Here is an 18,132-nt window from a genome sequence, read left to right as displayed (position 1 = left end):
AGTCTCCCACATGGATGCAGGCTCCCAAGCACTTGAGCCATCTTCTTCTGCATAGCTGAGAGCTGGATGGCAAGAGGATCAGCCGGGACATGAATTGGTGACCATGTGGGATGCTGGTGCTGCAGGCGGAGGCTTAGCCTACTACACCACAGTTCCGGCCCCTTATAATTTTTATTATTATTATTTATTTTTTGACAGGCAGAGTGGACAGTGAGAGAGAGAGACAGAGAGAAAGGTCTTCCTTTTTGTCGCTCCCCCTCTTCGTGGAGGAGCAACACAGGACCCTGCGCTGTTCCCCTGCCTGCTCGGCCCTCCCCGGGTCTGCTGCTGGTTCTTCCCGGGTTGGCTACTATCCCTTCCACCTCCGTGGAAGGGCAGTTCCCCCTGGCCGCATTCCCCACTTCCGCAGGGGAGCGGCACACCGCCGGCCGGCTCTCTCGGGGGGGCTGCACAGGTGTTCCTTCAGCTAGATGTTCCCCTTAGATGTTCCCGGTGCATGCCGTCTCTCTCCTCCTTTATAGTCCTCCTCCGCCAATCCCAACTCGGCTGCCCACACGCCGAGTACGCTGCTCTCCTCCAATCAGGAGCAAGTCCTACAGTTTATTAGTTGAACTGGAGGCAGCTGTGCGGAAGCTGTTTACTTCTCTCCCAGCGCCATATTGTGGGAGAGCAGATGCATAGAATAAGTCCTAATTCCAGTAACTCAGTCCAGTCCGGATTGCTCCCCACAGATCCCCCTTTCTTTTTATTTTTGGCGTTGATACGCGCCTGTCTTCGGTGTCCCGCGGCACACACTCTGCTCTACTTGCTAGAGTTGCCACAGGCTCTTACAAGTCCTATCAATCAGGCAAACCGAATCCGGGTCCTCTCTTCGCCATGTTGTGAGGAGGTTTTTAGGCGCTGACGCGTGCCTGTGTTCGGTGCCCTGCAGCGCATGCTCTGGTCGAGCCTGCAGGGGCTTACAAGCCCTATCAGGCAAACCGAATCCAAGCTTTCTCATTGCCTTTTTGTGGGGAGGCCTTACTGATGTTAATTCGTGCCTGTCTTCGGTGACCTGCGGCGCATAAGCTGCTAGCCGCCCAGGTGCTCATCGCCTCACTTAATCAGGCAGACCGAATCCAAGCTCTCTCATTGCCATGTTGTAGGGAGGCCTTTCTATTTCTCTATATCTCTATCTCCGGGCATTCCTATTTCTCCCATTTTACTTCTATCTTCCAGCATTCCTATTTCTCTTTTACTTCTAAACTTCTGTTTCTCTTATCCCTGCGGCTTCCCGGCGGCGCTCGCCCCGAGGCTGCTTCTCGGCACCTCGCCCCGCGGCAGCTTCACGGCTCTGCGCGGCTTCCCGGCGCCTCGCCCCGCCGGCAGGCTCCACCCCGAGGCTGCTTCTCGGCCTCGCCGGCTGAGCCGCTTCAGCCTGCGCCTCTCTCATCTGCGCGGCTTGGCTTCGCGCGCTCCGCGGTCTCCACGCCCTTTGCGTCTGCACCACGGCCTCGCGCCAGCCCCGCGTTCCCTATCTATTCACGCCCCGTGCTCTCTCTGCACGAGGCAGCTTCCGCGAATGTTTCCGCCACCACCGGCATTCAGTCCAAGTTCCCCGGACTAACCTGGCGAATTCCAACCTGGCGGCCCACGTCTCTGCCTCTGGTTCCAGATCTTCGCCTCTTGCTCCCCGGGGTGACTTGAAGAATTCCAAGGTGGCTTATATCTCCGCCTTGGCCTGCACTCGCGGCTTCATCCTCCCTAACATTTTTCTCTACCCGGTATGTTTCCTTAAGTTTTCTTCCAACAATATTCCTCTCATTTCTCCTGGCTTCTCCCCACAGTCCGTATCCAAGTCTAAGTTTCTTCTAGGTTTCACTTTCACTTTCAACCTGCAGTCCATATCTAAGTCTAAGTTTCTTCTTGCTTTCACTTTAAATCCTAACTTCTTTCCCACAGTCCATATCCGAGTCCAAGCCTCCTCCAGGTTTCACTTTCGCTTTCAATCTCCTAGCTTCCCCGCCATAGTCTGCATCCAAGTCTATGAAAGCTTTCACTTTCGCTTTCAATCCTAACTTCTTTCCCACAGTCCATATCCAAGTCTATGCCTAGGCTTTCAATAGCTTCTTCTGGCACCTTTTCTGTCCGGCTTTTCCCTAGGCTGTTTGCTAGTCTCTCTCTCCGGCATTTTCCACTTCTTCCCGTTTCTTCCCTCCTAAGTTTCCTATCCGAGTCACGGCACCATTATGTCGCTCCCCCTCTTCATGGAGGAACGACACAGGACCCTGCGCTGTTCCCCTGCCTGCTCGGCCCTCCCCGGGTCTGCTGCTGGTTCTTCCCGGGTTGGCTACTATCCCTTCCACCTCCGTGGAAGGGCAGTTCCCCCTGGCCGCATTCCCCACTTCCGCAGGGGAGCGGCACACCGCCGGCCGGCTCTCTCGGGGGGGGCTGCACAGGTGTTCCTTCAGCTAGATGTTCCCCTTAGATGTTCCCGGTGCATGCCGTCTCTCTCCTCCTTTATAGTCCTCCTCCGCCAATCCCAACTCGGCTGCCCACACGCCGAGTACGCTGCTCTCCTCCAATCAGGAGCAAGTCCTACAGTTTATTAGTTGAACTGGAGGCAGCTGTGCGGAAGCTGTTTACTTCTCTCCCAGCGCCATATTGTGGGAGAGCAGATGCATAGAATAAGTCCTAATTCCAGTAACTCAGTCCAGTCCGGATTGCTCCCCACACCTTTTGCCGTTGGTTCACCCTCCAATGGCTGCCGTGGCTGCCGCACTGCGGCCGGCGCACCGCCAGGTACTTATCCTGGTCTCCCATGGGGTGCAGGGCCCAAGTACCTGGGCCATCCTCCACTGCACTCCCTGGCCACTGCAGAGAGCTGGCCTGGACGAGGGGCAATCGAGACAGAATCTGGCACCCCGACCGGGACTAGAACCTGGTGTGCTGGTGCCGCAAGGCGGAGGATTAGCCTAGTGAGCCGCGGCGCCGGCCATAATTTGTTTTAAAAACTGATGCTGCCGTGAGGCTCCAACTGATTTAATCAAGGAAAATTCTTAGGTTTTTTTTTTTTTTTTTTTTTTTTTTTTGGCAGGCAGAGTTAGACAGTGAGAGAGAGAGACAGAGAAAGGTCTTCCTTCTGTTGCTTCACTCCCTAAATGGGCGCTACAGCCGGCGCGCTGTGCTGATTCAAAGCCAGGAGCCAGGTGCTTCTCCTGGTCTCCCATGGGGTGCAGGGCCCAAGCACCTGGGCCATCCTCCACTGCCCTCCCGGGCCACAGCAGAGAGCTGGACTGGAGAGGGGCAACCGGGACTAGAACCTGGTGCCCATATGGGATGTTGGCACTGCAGGCACAGGATTAACTAAGTGAGCCATGGCACCAGCCCCGAAAATCCTTAGTTCTTATTTTCTTCATGTTTAAAATTTTTATTAATATGAAAAGAACAGATTTCCTGTGTTTCATAGACATAATTCTAAGAAGATAAACAAATTTCCCTCCTTCCCTCAATCCCCATTTCTTTCTTTTTCCCTATACTTTTTACAATAACACACTTTCAATTTACTTTATAATCACAAATTTCATATACTGCTAACCATCATGTTCAACAAGTAAAATGTAGAAAGACCACTGTTCCACAAGAATATAGACACAGGTTATAAACAATAATCAAATCATAAGATACCGGTTTCATTCTTATATTTGTAACTTTTTTTTTGTATTTTGAATTAACTACCACATATCAGAGACAACATATGATATTTGTCTTTTTAGGACTTATTATGGACTTATTTTAGGACTTATTTTAGGACTTCATTAAGCATAATGGTCTCCAGCTGTATCCATTTTGTTGCAAAAGATAAGATTTCATTCTTTTTTATGGCTGAGTAGTATTCCATAGTGTGGAATACACACACAACATTCATTTTTTTTATTCATCTTTATCCATTCATCAGCTGATGGACATTTGTTTTTTTTTTTATATATTTTAGGTACTGTGAAATGAGCTGCTATAAACATGGGGATACAAATAACTCTTTCATATATTGATTTCATTTCCTTTTGGTAAATTCCCAGGAGTGGGATGGCTGGATCATGTGGTAGATCTATTTTCAGAATTCTGACGAATCTCTGTACTGTCTTCCAAAACGGTTGTACTAGTTTATATTTTCATCAACAGTGGTTTAGGGTATCTTTTTTTCCATGTCAGCATCTATTATTTTTTTAATTTTGTATGATAGTCATTTTGACTGGGGTAAGGTGTAGCTTCATTGTGGTTTTTATTTGGATTTCCCTGATGGCTAGTGATCATGAGCTTTTTTTCATGTGTCTTTTGGCCATTTGAATTTCACCCTTTGAAAAATGCCCATTCAAGTCCTTTTCCATTTTAGCTATACTGTTTTTTGAGTTGCTGAGTTTCTTGAGCTCCTTTTATATCTTGGATATTAATCTTTTATCAAATCCATAGTTTGTAAACATTTTTTCCTATTCTGTCCTTTGCCTCTTTACTTTGTTTAGTGTTTCCTTTGTTGTGCATAAACTTCTTAGCATGATGTAATCCCATTTGTCTATTTTTGTTTTTATTGTCTATGCTTCTGAAGTCTTTTCCAAGAAGTCTTTGCCTATGCCAATGTCTTGCTGTGTTTCACCTCTGTTTTCCTCTAGTGGTTTGATGATATCAGGTTATAGATTTAGATCCTTGATCCATTTTGAGTTGACTTTTGTATAAGGTGTAAGGCAGGGGTCTTGTTTCATACTTCTGTAGATGGAGATCTAATTTATCCAACATCATTTGTTGAAGACTGTGCTTTATTCAGGGAGTGATTTTAGCTTCTTTGTCAAAGACTAGTTGGTTGTAGATGCACAGATTAGTTTTGGGGTTTCTATCCTGTACCATTGGTCTACCTGTTTATTTTTGTGCCAGTACCAGGCTGTTTTGATTATAACTGCCCTGAGATATGTCTTAAAATCTGGTATTGTGATGTCTGTAGCTTTGTTTTGTTGTTTAAGATTGCCTTAGCTATTTGGGGTCTCTTGGGTTTCCACATGAATTTTAGTATCTTTTTTTGCAGATCTGAGAAGAATGTCCCCAGTATTTTGATTGGGGTCACACTGAATCTGTAGATTGCTTTTGGTAGAATGGGCATTTTGATGGTATTTATTCTTCTAATCCACAAATGTGGAAAATTTTTCCATTTTTTGTGTCCTATTTCTTTCCTTAATGTTTTGTAACTTTCATTGTAGAGATCTTTCACATTGTTGACTAAATTTATTCCAAGATATTTAAATTTTTTGTAGCTATTGTGAATGGGACCGGTCTTACAAGTTATTTCTCAGCCATGGCATTGTTTGTATATACAAATTCTATTGATTTTTCTGTGTTGATTTTATAACCTGCAATTTTTCCAAACTCTCCTATGAGTTCCAATAGCCTCTTAATGGAGTCTCTTGGTTCCCCTATATATAAGATCATGTCATCTGCAAACAGGGATAATTTGACTTCCTCCTTTCCAATTTCTTTTTCTTGTCTAGTGACTTTGGCTAAGACTTTCAGAACTATATTGAAGAGTAACAATGAAAGTGGGTTTCCTTGTCTGGTTCCAGATCTTAGCAGAAATACTTTCAGCTTTTCCCCATTCAATGTGATGCTTGCTGTGAGTTTGTTGTATATTGCCTTGATTGTGCTGGGATGGGTTCCTTCTACACTGAATTTAAGTTTTTTTTTTTTTTTTTAAATCATGAAAGGATGTTGTATTTTATCAAATGCTTTCTTTGCATCTATTGAGATGATAAATATTGCTTCTTGGTTATTCTCCCTCTTCATGTTTTGTAGAACTTTCCCCAGATGATTTTTAGATTCTGTTTATACTCCGTACCTCTTCACTGTCCTCCCCAACAGCAGATAAGAGAAATGGGTGAATTCCTCAGCACTATCTTGTAAACCATCAGTTTTTGACGCTTTCCAGTCTACAGTAAACCCACTTCATTGAATGGCCATTTTTCCACTCAATTATTGTTGATAGCTGTTGTCTATATTCCTGCTAAACTTAGGTCTTTTTGCTTTTTTACTTGTTAAACTTCTTATTCTGTGAAGTATTAAAGCCTTTCTACAGTAATGTAATTTTAAAATATGTTATCTCAAAAACTAAAAAAATCCACAAAAAACAAAAACAGAACTGGAGAAGAAAAGTGAGTGGGGGAGTAGGGAAGGAAGGAAAAAAGAGAATAACATTATGTTCTTAGAATTTTACCTACAAATCACATTGACTCTATTAAAAATGAATTAAAACTAAAATAAAAATAAAGATAAGAAGAAACAAAAATACTAAAAATTTTCATTTCTAGGAATTTGCATTTTTATGATCATTTGTCTTTTTTTCATAATTCCCTATTCTTTTATTATAAAGAAAGTTCCCTTATTTAAGGATTCCAAAATATTCTTCTGCTTAAATATTTTCAGATTGCTCTATGATTTTAAATGGGTCATGTGTGAATTCATCTTCCAATTGGTTATTTGATTAGCTTCTGTTTTTGGAACTAGTTTTCATTGTGAGTTTTGTAATTCTGGTGTGTCAGCTCATCTGGAGTCTCCTTTCCCTGTATTTGCTCTGGACGTCCGACCTCCCTCTAATGATTTGGCAGTTGCACCTAACCAGTCAGCTTCCTAGACACCCCTTTGCCCCAGCCAAGACTCTGGTCTTTGATTTTCATGTTGGGACTCTGGTTCCATCGTAGTGTTTGGGCTCGAATACGTGCAATGACTGGCCATGGCTGCTTGGCTCAGGCCTCACTGTGAGGCTATGGGTGCATCATTCTGCCTCTCTGCTCCTGGAACAAGAATCCCAGACAGAGTGATTTAGGCAGCAGTTAGTTCTTTCCTCACATTGGTGGAGACTAGAAGTCTAAGATCAAGGCAGCCACAGCTTGTCTTCTTCTGAAGTTCTCTCTCCTTCCTTGTGATTGGCCATCTTCTCCCAGTGTCTTCATACAGTCTTCCATATGCAAATGTTTCCCCATGTCCCCATCTCCCCTATATGCCCACCAGTTACACTGGTTTCAACCACACCCCTATGACTTCATTTCAACCTTTATCACCTCAGTCTGGGACAGTGGGAGCTTAACATAGGAAGTTTTAGGGGAAGTCTTCACGAAAGCTGTAATTCTAGAAAATATTCATTTGCTGCAGTTTTAAGCTCCCTTTCAGGGTTGAGGAAGACCATCCCAACACTGTCTTCAAGCAGGGAGCTGGCTCAGCCCCACACTTGCGTGGATTTTGTCTCCTGAGTCTGTGAATGTCAGACTCCTGGTTGTCCCTGCCTTATTCTAGACACGGAACCCAACAAGGCTGCTGCTTCTGCCTCCTTCAATTCTTTGTGCTTCTACTCCATAGAGATGATGATCGTGTTTTGGGTTGAGCTCCAAATTAAATAAAAGTATTTTCATTTTATTTGAAAGGCAGGAAGACAGAGAAACAGATTGAGAGAGAGCTCTTCCATCAGGCAATTCACACTCTAAATGTATATAACAGCCAGGGCTTGGCCAGGCCAAAACCAAGAGCCTGAAACTCCATCCTAGTTTCCCATGTGGGTGTACAGTATCCAAATACTTGAGCCATCACCTTCTGATTCCTAGGTGTGAAGTAGGATCACAAGTGGAGGAGCTAGGACTTGAGCAGGCACACCACATCCTCCTGGTGTGTGGTGGGTCTCAGGTGGCAATTTAACTGCAATATCACCTGCCTGCCCCCGAGTTCTAACTTTTATTAAAAAATAGAATAATTTTCTTTTTAAAAATATTAAAAATTTAATTATTTTAAAATAATTAAATTTAAAAAATTTATTTGAAAGGCAGAATGATGACTGAAATTGAGGTAGGGGGAGAGATACAGAGAGAGAGAAAGAAGGAGATCTTCCATCCACTGGTTACTCACCAAATAGCCATAACAACTAGATCAGGGCCAGGCTGAGACCAGGAGCCAGGAGCTCCACCCTGTTTTCTCACACGGTGGCAGGAGCCCAAGTGTGGTGGCAGGAGCCTAAGTATGGTGACCATCATGTGCTGCCTTCCTAGGAGTATTAACAAGGAGCTGGATTGGAAGCAGAGTAGCCTGGACTTGAACCAGGCACTCCAATATGCTGATATTACAGGCAGTGCTTAAACCTCTGTGCCACAACCCTGGCCCATTATTCAATTTTGTCTATTATTTTTGTGTGTTTGGATTGGGACAGAGTTTTTACTGTGTGACCTAACAGAAGCATTTTAATAAAGTCTGAAGATTACTTGTTAAAGAAAAAAACAACATTTTTGTTGATATTAAACTTTCACAGGATGTACACAATGTGACCATTTGATCAAGTCCATGATTAAAAGTGTATTTGAATATCCTAGAAAACTCATGGGATTACTAATAAACACAAGAGATTCATTCACTTAAATTCAACGTCTTTCTAAATATATATCAAGTTTATTTAAATGCATAGAACAACAACAATAAAAATTCAAGCACAGCCCAGTTTTTAAACATGGAATAATATAGTCAATTATTCTATAATTTGAACAACTGGGGTACAAATCATTTTTGAAAGTCTGAATTATTTATGCTAATGGAAGGGAACATTGACAAGGGTAATGCAAGAATAGTAAATTGCAAATAATTTATATTTTGTTTGGCTCTATATTTCTGTAGTCTATTTAATCCAGGTGTTTGATGTGTCGGGAGTTTATACCATTTTCATTCAAATGATAAAAACACACACTGAATATCTAATTTGGAACGTTCCCCAGCATTCTATCCCATTTTATCACTCGCTAACGTCTTTCCTGTCACTAATTCCATGCTCGGATGCAATGCTGGATTGGCTCTGACTGAGCCACAGCATCTGGAGCTCACCTTGTCTCTTTCTAAGTTCATCCGTGTCTGATACACCTGCCTGGTGGGGGCATCCTGAAAAGTAACGACATGTTTTGGTCCCTTTGGCTCTGTCTAATGTCAATCTGGGAGGACAAGAGAGACACAAAGTTGTAAATCCTGCAATGGCTGTCTGAGGGTCTTCAGAAAATTCAAGGAAAAGGCATATTATGAGAATATTATACATGCATTTCAAAGTTTTTGCACCAAAGAAACTTATCTTTTAATTCCATTTTCCCATGAATTTTTTAAAGTACCCCTATATGTTGATGAAGTCAGTAAAACAAGGAGTTTGTGCCTTTCCTGTGAGTAACCCTTAAGGAAACTGATTTGTTCATGGATTGCTGAGTTTACCAGGATGCTTTTGGCAAATACTTCAAATTATTTTCAGCCTGCTCTAGGTCACCTGAGCATTGAAAACAAAAAGATAAGGGACCATACTCTGAACTACTTTGGTGACTGGCAAACATTCTATAACTTCTTGACATCCATTATTTGCCATGGTCCATTCATGAACCAATGATTGGCATAGTTTTCTAGTACATGAATGAATCCATTTGACTCTTCAAAATTGTACATGATCTTTTACTGTCTTCTACAGACATTTGCCAAAATAGGGAAATACATGCTGAACTTCCCCTACTGGTCAGAATTACTCTAGACACAAAATACAGCAATGAATAAGACCAGATTCCAATGTAAGAGGTGTTCAGAGGTTGGTTTCCTATTGGGATATGACCCATCTGAACCCATTAATAAAATAGTAACATAGGCAGACTTTTTGCTATCAAAATGCTTATTAAGTGCTTTGGGATTTGAATGTTTGAATTTCAGCTGAACAACTTAAATGTGGATATGGATAAATTGTCATTTTTTTCCTGACAGAACATTCTAATTCTGGTATTATTTTTCCGCAACACACAGTGATAAACATGAAACGTGTTTGTACTTAGGTTGTGTAGATTGGAGAATCAAAGATGTTATCAAGACAATTAGAGAGAAAGGATGTTGTTAATGAAAATCTGAAGTTTTGTTCCTCAGACTCAGGTTTCCATTACACAGATTTGCAGAATAATTACATAAATTTCCCTTTTGCTTTATCCATGTAGACAAAACCAGTGAGAAAATGTTAAGGAGACAGAGGAAAATGAGTTTCAACTTTTCCAATGTAAATTACTATTTTTTTCCTATAAACTCAGCTTTATTATTCATCATGATGCCAATAATTTACCATAATAAAACTTTCTATAAAAACAGTTCACATGGACATTGGCTTCTGCAGTTAAAAATACTAAGCCAAATTTAAGAATGGATTGGCCAAAGTTTACATGGAAATTTTGTGTGGTTCTGAAATTGTGGGATTGGTTTGCAATTGCTAATATTTTAGGATATTGCATTTGCAGAAGTTTGTTGAAAAATATCCTATATGAGAGTGCTTCAAAAAGTTGTTGGAAAACAGAATGAAAAGACATTTATTTTGGTGCAAAAATTTTAGAAGTTCATAACTTGCATTTTCCATAAACACTTTGAAGATCTCTCATATATACAATTTCAGTTTTTGTTTTGCAACCAAAAACTTAATGTTTGATGTCATTTTCTTTTCCCCAAACTTTTTGAAGTTCTCCAGTGTATCTTTGTACAACCCAAGCTTTCTCTGGTTATTTGGAAATTAATTTTTACACAGTGTTTCTCAGACTGTATCTGTGAACATTCTGCTTCAGAATCGCTTCACTGGCTGTCTGGGTTCCATGTCAGACTTGGATTAGAATCTTCAAAATCACACTGAATCCTGAAATCCATGAAGGGGTTCATGCCATTCTAATGTGTACTGAACTTTAGAATTTCTGTCTTAACCTAGTCATGCTTTAAGACTATTTGTTGCTGTTTGAAATTGTCTTCTTGCTTACATGTGATTTGTATTGCTTTATTCATGACAATTAAAACACCAAAGGAAAAAATGCATTATTGAAGGTGTTTTTTCCATCTTATTTTGAAAAAAAGATTTATTTCTTTGAAAGGCAGAAAGGCATAGAGAAAGACACATACACACCACACCACACCACACACACACACACACACACACACACACATGCCAGAGAGAGACAGAGAGAGAGAGAGCAAAAGAGAGGGGGTAGGGGGGGAGAGAGAGAGAGAGAGAGAGAGAGAGAGAGAGATTGAGTTTCCATCTGCTGGTTCACTCCTAAATGGCTGCAATGGCTGCTTGGGGCTGGGGCTCTGCCAGGTCTGAGCCAAGAACCAGGAGCTCCCTCTAGGTCCCCCATGTGGGTGGCAGGGGCCCCAGCACTTGGCCAACCTCAGCTGCTCTTCCAGGTGCATTAGCAGGGAGCTGCATTGGAAGTGGAGGAGCCAGGACTGGAACTGGCGCTTATATGCGATTCCAGCATTGCAGCCAGTGGCTTAACTCACTACACCAGAGTAATGGCTCCCCGGTGCTAATAATTCAAGTTGTCAAATGTGGTGGTGTATACTGGTGTTAGAATTAAGTTCGTAAAACATGGGCCTATTTTCCTTTGCCTTGTATAAAAAAAGGAAAGGGCCTTTAATATATACATTTGACAAGAGTGATTAAGCTTATAACTCATCTGGTTTTAAGTTAATTGCATTCCTTTGTAACCCAAATGAATCTTGAAGCCCCAGGTAGCACAATTTCCACCGAGAATATTCAATATTCAAAGGAAAGTGTCCAGCCAACAAATACAATTAAAAATGAATTTCAATATCTACCTAGCTCCTTCACGGTGAATTAAATGGGGGCAGGAGGGGTCTCCAGGTTTCTGAACTTTTCAGTTATCGGTCGCCCTGAAGCTGGGGATGAACATCTCATGTCGTGAATGCTAGCTTCCCTCTAGACCCTGCCTCTTCATTTTTCTTTTCCTGCCCCTCCTCTCTGTTATTTTGAGAGATACTGGCTCTATGGCTGCCTTGCTTTCTCCTGAGTTTCATCTCCCCAGTCCGCCTCTTGGTTATTGCAAACCAAAGGATCTGAGAAGCAATAGACCCTTGCCGTTACTCACTGCTAATATGAATAATTAGAAACTGACTGAGAATAAGCTTGCAGAACTGGAAGTCTTGATGGGGGTTTGAAATTTTCAAATTCTATCAGTGTGTCTCTGATATTACTCTTACCAAGTGAACTACAGCTGTGGGAGTCCTATGAAATAAAAAAGTAATAACTTGTAATTTCGGCAATTATTAAGTGATATAAAAATCTGTGGCATATAATCTCAGTATCTACTGGGAAATGCAGTATGTAATTCGCAACTGAAAGTCAAATAGCACATACTCGTTGTTGATTCTAAGCCACAGCAAAAACATTTTCAGGTCAGTGCTGGCCCTTTCACGGTTAAATATGATCTAAGCACTGTGGAACCATATTTGGACCTCAGACGGTTGCCACAGGGAAATTTTTATTGCATGTTTCGCCTTCAATTTACTTTAATAATACTTAATAATGCATTGCATTTATATAGCACCTTTTATCCAACGATCCCCAAGCACAATATAAACATTAATTCTTAAAACTCTCCAGGAGAGCAGTAAGTATTTTTATACTCATTAAAATTTTTAATAAAAATATAAATGCATGCTCTAGCTGGAACTCACATATTAAGATGGTTTAATTTGCTAGGGAATAGAAGTTTGAAAGTTTTTGCTCCTGGATTTTGAAAGCCAGTGCTTATTAAAAGTAAGACAAAGGATTTTTTGGGAGTACAAATTAATACATGTTCACATAGAAAATCTGGGAAACACTTAAAAATATGGGGAAGAATAAAATGTATCCAGTACCCTATAAAATACAGGAAGACAATTAAAAGTATTCAGTATTCTATAAAATAGAGATCAGCACTCTTACTATTTGGTATTTTTTCTACATGTAAATATAAATAGATACATAAATATATGTATTTATAGCACATATTACTAAGTCTATGTGTGTAGTTTTTCATATAAGATTATGTTCAGAACACTCGCCAATGTTCTAAAATATTTTTGATTGTGTGTTTTTTCAATGACTGCATAATGAACAGCAGGAAAATACATAATAATTGATTTAACTGTTCACGTGCTGTTGGAACTTGAGTCAACCCAGGTTTCCAAAGTTATAAATAATCTGGTAATGACCATTTTATGCAGTATGTCTTTATCTTCTCTTTATTCTCTTAGCATAGATTTTTGAGGCAGAGTTACTATATCCAGTAGCATCCAGCAAACCCTGGTTGTTTGTGTGTGTTAAGAAATCCATTTCCAGGGCACACATTTAGCTTAGTGGTTAAGATGGCCACATCCCCATTAGAATACCCGGATTCTGCACCCATCTCTGGCTCCTCAGCTTCCAGCTAACACAGATCTTGGGAGGCAGCAGGTAATGACTCAGGTAGTTGGGAGACCTGGACTGAATTCCCAGCTTTGGTCTCAGTCCAGTGCCAGCTGTCATGAGCATCAGGGGAATGAACCAGTGGATGAGAAGTACACATACTTCCTTTCAATTAAAAAAAAAATAAAAGAAATTAGCTTCCAAAAAGGTTTTACTTCCTTACTTATTTGCCAAGTCTTCTACTTACAAAATTAAGACTGGATTTTAAATTCCTGATAAAAATCTGAAACTAAAGGAAAGTAAAATAATATCACATTGGTTAAGAGTGTCAACTTTGGGATTATCATTCTTCGGTTTGAAATTTTATATGTGTGACCTCAGGCAAAACAAGTCATTCCTGAGCATCAGTTGCTCATGTGTAAATTGAGGGTTATAATGTTTATTTTATTGGATTGCTGTGAGCTTTAAATGAAATGAGACACACAAAATAATTAGATCGATTTCTAGAAGTTTCTCATTGGGTAAATGTATCTATTCTCATGGCTTTATGACCTATTTATATGCTGACAAGGCACAGCTACACAACCCCAGCTCAGACCCGAGCTCCTGACTTGTAGGTCCAGTTCCCCACAGGCACCTCACCCCTATGAGGTTTGGCACATGCCCTACATGTCTTCTTTACACACACATATGGAACTGGATTTTGTTTTACAGAATTATATCATAACTAAGGGTGTATTTGTCAGGGTTCTCCAGAAAGATGAAACACATTGACTAACAGGAGATTCATGTAGATCCTATGAGGCTACTTCAAGAAGTTGGTAGAAAACAGAATGAAAAGATAAGCTTATTTTATGAAAAAAATTTTTAAAACCCAAAATAAGTGTTTTCCATGAACTTGAAGAACTCTTGTATTCACTATTGAGAGAGAAAAAGAGAAAAAGAGAGAGAGAGAGAGAGAGAGAGAGCGAGCCTGCAAAGAACTGACCCATGAGAGTGTCTCGCGTGCCAGACTGAACTTTGCAGGGCAGCAAGTCTGGCAGGCTGGAGACTCAGGGAAGCGGGGATGCTGCAGCCTGGGGTCTGTGTAGGCTGTTTGGAGGCAGAATCCCTTCTTCCTCGGGGTCTCACTTTTTCTCTGTTAAATTCTCCCACCTCTTGAGTGAAGCTCACTCACATTATGGTGGGGGAGGGACATTATGCTTTTATTCAGATCTACTAACTGAAAAATACTTGCATAGCCACATCAAGGCTGATGTTGACTAAGTATCTGGAGCCATGGCCTAGCCAAGCTGACATGTGCAGTGGACATCACACCATTTGTGTGAGTACTGATTCTACTTAAGTGAGTCCTCTTCACCAGCCATCTCTTCCTGGTTGACGCTTTCTCCATCTCCCTACAAGCTTCCAGAAGTTGTCCTGTTGCCCAAGGCAGATATCCTGATTGCTACCCTCTTCTTCCATATCAAAACCCACACCAAGGCCCGAATATTACATTTTCTAATTGTTGGTCTAATCCACTTCCCTCTGCCATCCACTCTTGTCCAAGCTACCATCGCCTCCAGCCTGGGCTCCTGGACTACCTCCACTCTTGTCCCATCTAATCCATTCTCTGCCTGAAAAGCAGAACCATCATTAAAACTCCAAGTTTTAACCCAAGACATTTTTGAAAGTCTCTTATTTCTCTACAAATACAAACTGATTTCTTACCACGATGCACACAAGTCTGTACATGCTCTGGTGCCCATCTAGCCCTCATCTCTTGACTTCTGCAAGGCCTAGGAGCCTGGGCTCACCACCATCTCCCTTTACTATTGACTGACTGTAGTCCCTGCAAATGGCTTCACTCACAGCTGCCTCCAGGCAGTTGCATACGCTGCTGCCTTGCTAGTTGCTTCCTTGTCCAGAGTGCCCGAGTCTTAGGTCTCCCATTCAGGGCAGCCTTCCCTGAAGACTCTCTCTGGAGTGATCCTTTGTTCTTTTTTCCCACCTAAGTGGTCATAATATGCTGTGTGTGAATAATGTTTAGTTATTTATTGAGTATTTCTCAGAATAATCTGTAATATCCATGAAGGCAGACCATGGCTACTGGATTCACCATTGCCATATGCATTGTTTCCATGAAGATGGCATTGGTGAGTATTAAGTAGACAGAAGACTGACTATTGGGGCCCACTGTGGGTGGAGCTGCTTTCCTGCAGTGGAGGCATCCCGTATGGAACTGGGTTGTCCCAACTGCTCTACTTCCAATCCAGCTCCCTGCTGATGCATCTGGAAAAACAGTGGAAGATGGCCCAAGTCCTTGGGCCCCTGTACCCATGTAGGAAAACCAGATGAAGCTCCTGGCTCCTGGCTTTAGCCTGGCCCAGTCTTGGCTCATGTGGCCATTTCGGGAGTGTACCAGTGATGCAAGATCTCACCCTGTCTCTCTGTAACTCTGCCTTCAAATAAATAAATAAATCTTAAAAAAAGGTGACTATTGACTGACTCAATAGATAAGAGTTGCTACTTTTTATAATTTTTATTGAAACTTCTTTTGTTTTAATTTTTAAAATTATTTTAAAGTAATACATAAAACTTATGTGTTTACAGAGTACCATATGATATTTCCATACATGTACACACTGTACACCATCCATTTAGGGTAAATCTATCTATCAGCTCAAACATTCAACATTTCTTTATGTTGAATTCTTTCTTCTAGCCATTTTCTTTCTTTTTTTTTTTTTGCTAGGGGAGTTTATAGTGCATTAACATTGTCCACCATACAATCATAGAAAAGGGTTTTTGACAGCAAGGGTGGAACTGGAGTTGTTATGTTAAATGTAATAATCCAAGCACAGAAAGACAGGTACTGCCTGATCTCACTCATATGTTAAATCTGAAAAAGTTGATCTCATAGAAATTAAGAGTATAATGATGGCTTCAGAATGAGGGATAGAGAAAGGTTGATTTTTATTTTTTTTTACTTCAATGAGGTGGCGAGGGTAGAGAGAGATGGCACTGTCATCCACTGATTTATTTATTACCCAAAGTCTGCAACAGCTGGGTCTGTTTTAGGCCAAAAACCAAAGCCAGGAACTCAATCCAGGTTTCCCACGTGGGGACAGAAGCACTTTAGCCATCACCTACTACCTCCCAGGGTGTGCATCAGTAGGAAGCTGGAATAGGAAGCAGAGTTGGGATCTGGACCCAGGCACTCTGATATGGGATGTGGGCATCCCAAGTGGCATCCTAACCACTGTTGACAACCACTCACCCTGGAAAGGTGGATTAATGGGTACTAAGTTATATTAAATAGCAGTAAGAAGTTCTAATATTATATTACCAACCAGGATGATTATACATTATGATAATGTGTATAAATTTCATTATTACAATTATAAGATTATAGTATAATTGGTTAGTGGTTTTATGGATTGAATAGTGGCCCTTAAATAGCATGTTTGTAACAAACTCCCAGATAATTTGAATATAATTTCTTTGAGTGAAGGTTTTTTTTTTTTAAAGATTAATTTGTTTATTTGAAAGGCAGAGTTAGAGAGACAGAGATCTCCTATCTGCTTGTTCACTCCCCAAATGGCCACAACAGCTAGAGCTGAGTTTATCCGAAGCCAGCAGCCAGGAGCTTCTTCCAGGCCTCCCACTTGAGTGCAGGAGTTCAAACACATGGGCCATATTCTACTGCTTTCTCAGGACATAGCAGAGAGCTGGATCAGAAGTGGAGCAGTTGGGACTCAAATGGGCACCCATATGAGATGTCAGCACTGCAGGAGGTGGCTTTAGCCACTACACCACAGTGCTGGCCCCAAGTAAAATGTCTTTGCAGGTGCAATTATGACTCCTGAGATGAGACCATCTTGGATTATCCAGATTGGACCCAACAGAAGAAGAAAAGACAGAAGAGAATGCCTGTGGAAATAGATGCAGGGACTGGCATGATGCAGGCACTTGGAATGCTAACAGCCACAAGAGGTTGGAAGAAGCAAGGAAGGATTCTCTGCCAGCGCCTGTAGAGGGAGCATGACCCACCTGACACCTTGATTTTGGACTTCTGGCCTTTAGAACTGTGAGAGAATTAATTGCATTATTTTAAGCCATATAGTTTGTAGTAATTGGTTATGGCAGCCCTAGGAAATTAATATGTTAGTGAAGATTCCTTAAAAAGTTTTATGTTCTGGTAGACTAGCATTTTGGTGGGGAATTTTCCAGCATCTTATAAGAATGGTCATATCATTCCAAACATTAGAAGTGTTACATGTATAAAATGCTGGCATTACTAATTCAGAATATAGACCTCTGCACTCCAGGACTCATCATTCTCATCATTGCTGCAAAATAAATAATTGACAAAACACCCACATCCATTATTTGCTGAGAAGAAGGTATGCTTGCAGTTTTCTTTATCTTTTTATGTCAGTAATTCCTATTTTTGTAAAGTTGCTCTTTCCTAAAATAATTGCATCAAATATCATTATGATAAAATTTCCATTTTTCAGTGTGCATAAGGCTAAACAGATTTAGCCATAAGTTGTAATGGAACAACAATAATTAGCACCATTTCATACTTCTAAGAGTATAAGGTTGGTGTTCTTGCTGAGAAGAATGAAACTCAGAGATTATGTACAGTACAAGTCCTTAGCAGAGGTAGGCAGTAGAGACTAGTGGCACTTGGATATGAGCTTAACAAAATTCTGTGTTTTTAACCAAGATCTTATAATGTGAAACAAGATACCACAATCATGTGGAAGACGGTGCTATGTCTTTCCTTTAACTTGAAGGAAAGTAGCTTGATGAATCTACTCACTTTAGTTGGTTTGCAACTTAAAGTTGATTCTTCTTGGTTGACACCTGAGGATACTGATACAGGATGGAACTGATATGGGAAAATATTTTTAGGACATCCA

At 41.2% G+C, this 18,132-nt stretch overlaps 1 long non-coding RNA gene across 4 annotated transcripts in view; it reads left to right on the top strand.

The window, feature by feature from the left end:
- LOC149122275 (uncharacterized) overlaps positions 1-17,557 on the top strand; it is a 30,953-nt gene extending 13,396 nt beyond the window's left edge. For all 4 annotated transcript variants that reach the window (XR_016220588.1, XR_016220589.1, XR_016220590.1 and 1 more), the window contains one exon: positions 17,055-17,557. This is a non-coding gene — a long non-coding RNA (uncharacterized LOC149122275). The remainder of the gene's footprint in view (positions 1-17,054) is intronic.
- Positions 17,558-18,132: the final 575 nt, after the last annotated feature.

Source organism: Oryctolagus cuniculus, chromosome 14 (genome assembly GCF_051225735.1).
Source record: "Oryctolagus cuniculus isolate XC-2025 breed Fujian yellow rabbit chromosome 14, ASM5122573v1, whole genome shotgun sequence".
Taxonomy (NCBI): Eukaryota; Metazoa; Chordata; class Mammalia; order Lagomorpha; family Leporidae; genus Oryctolagus; species Oryctolagus cuniculus.
This window is presented reverse-complemented; position numbering and strand designations above follow the sequence as displayed.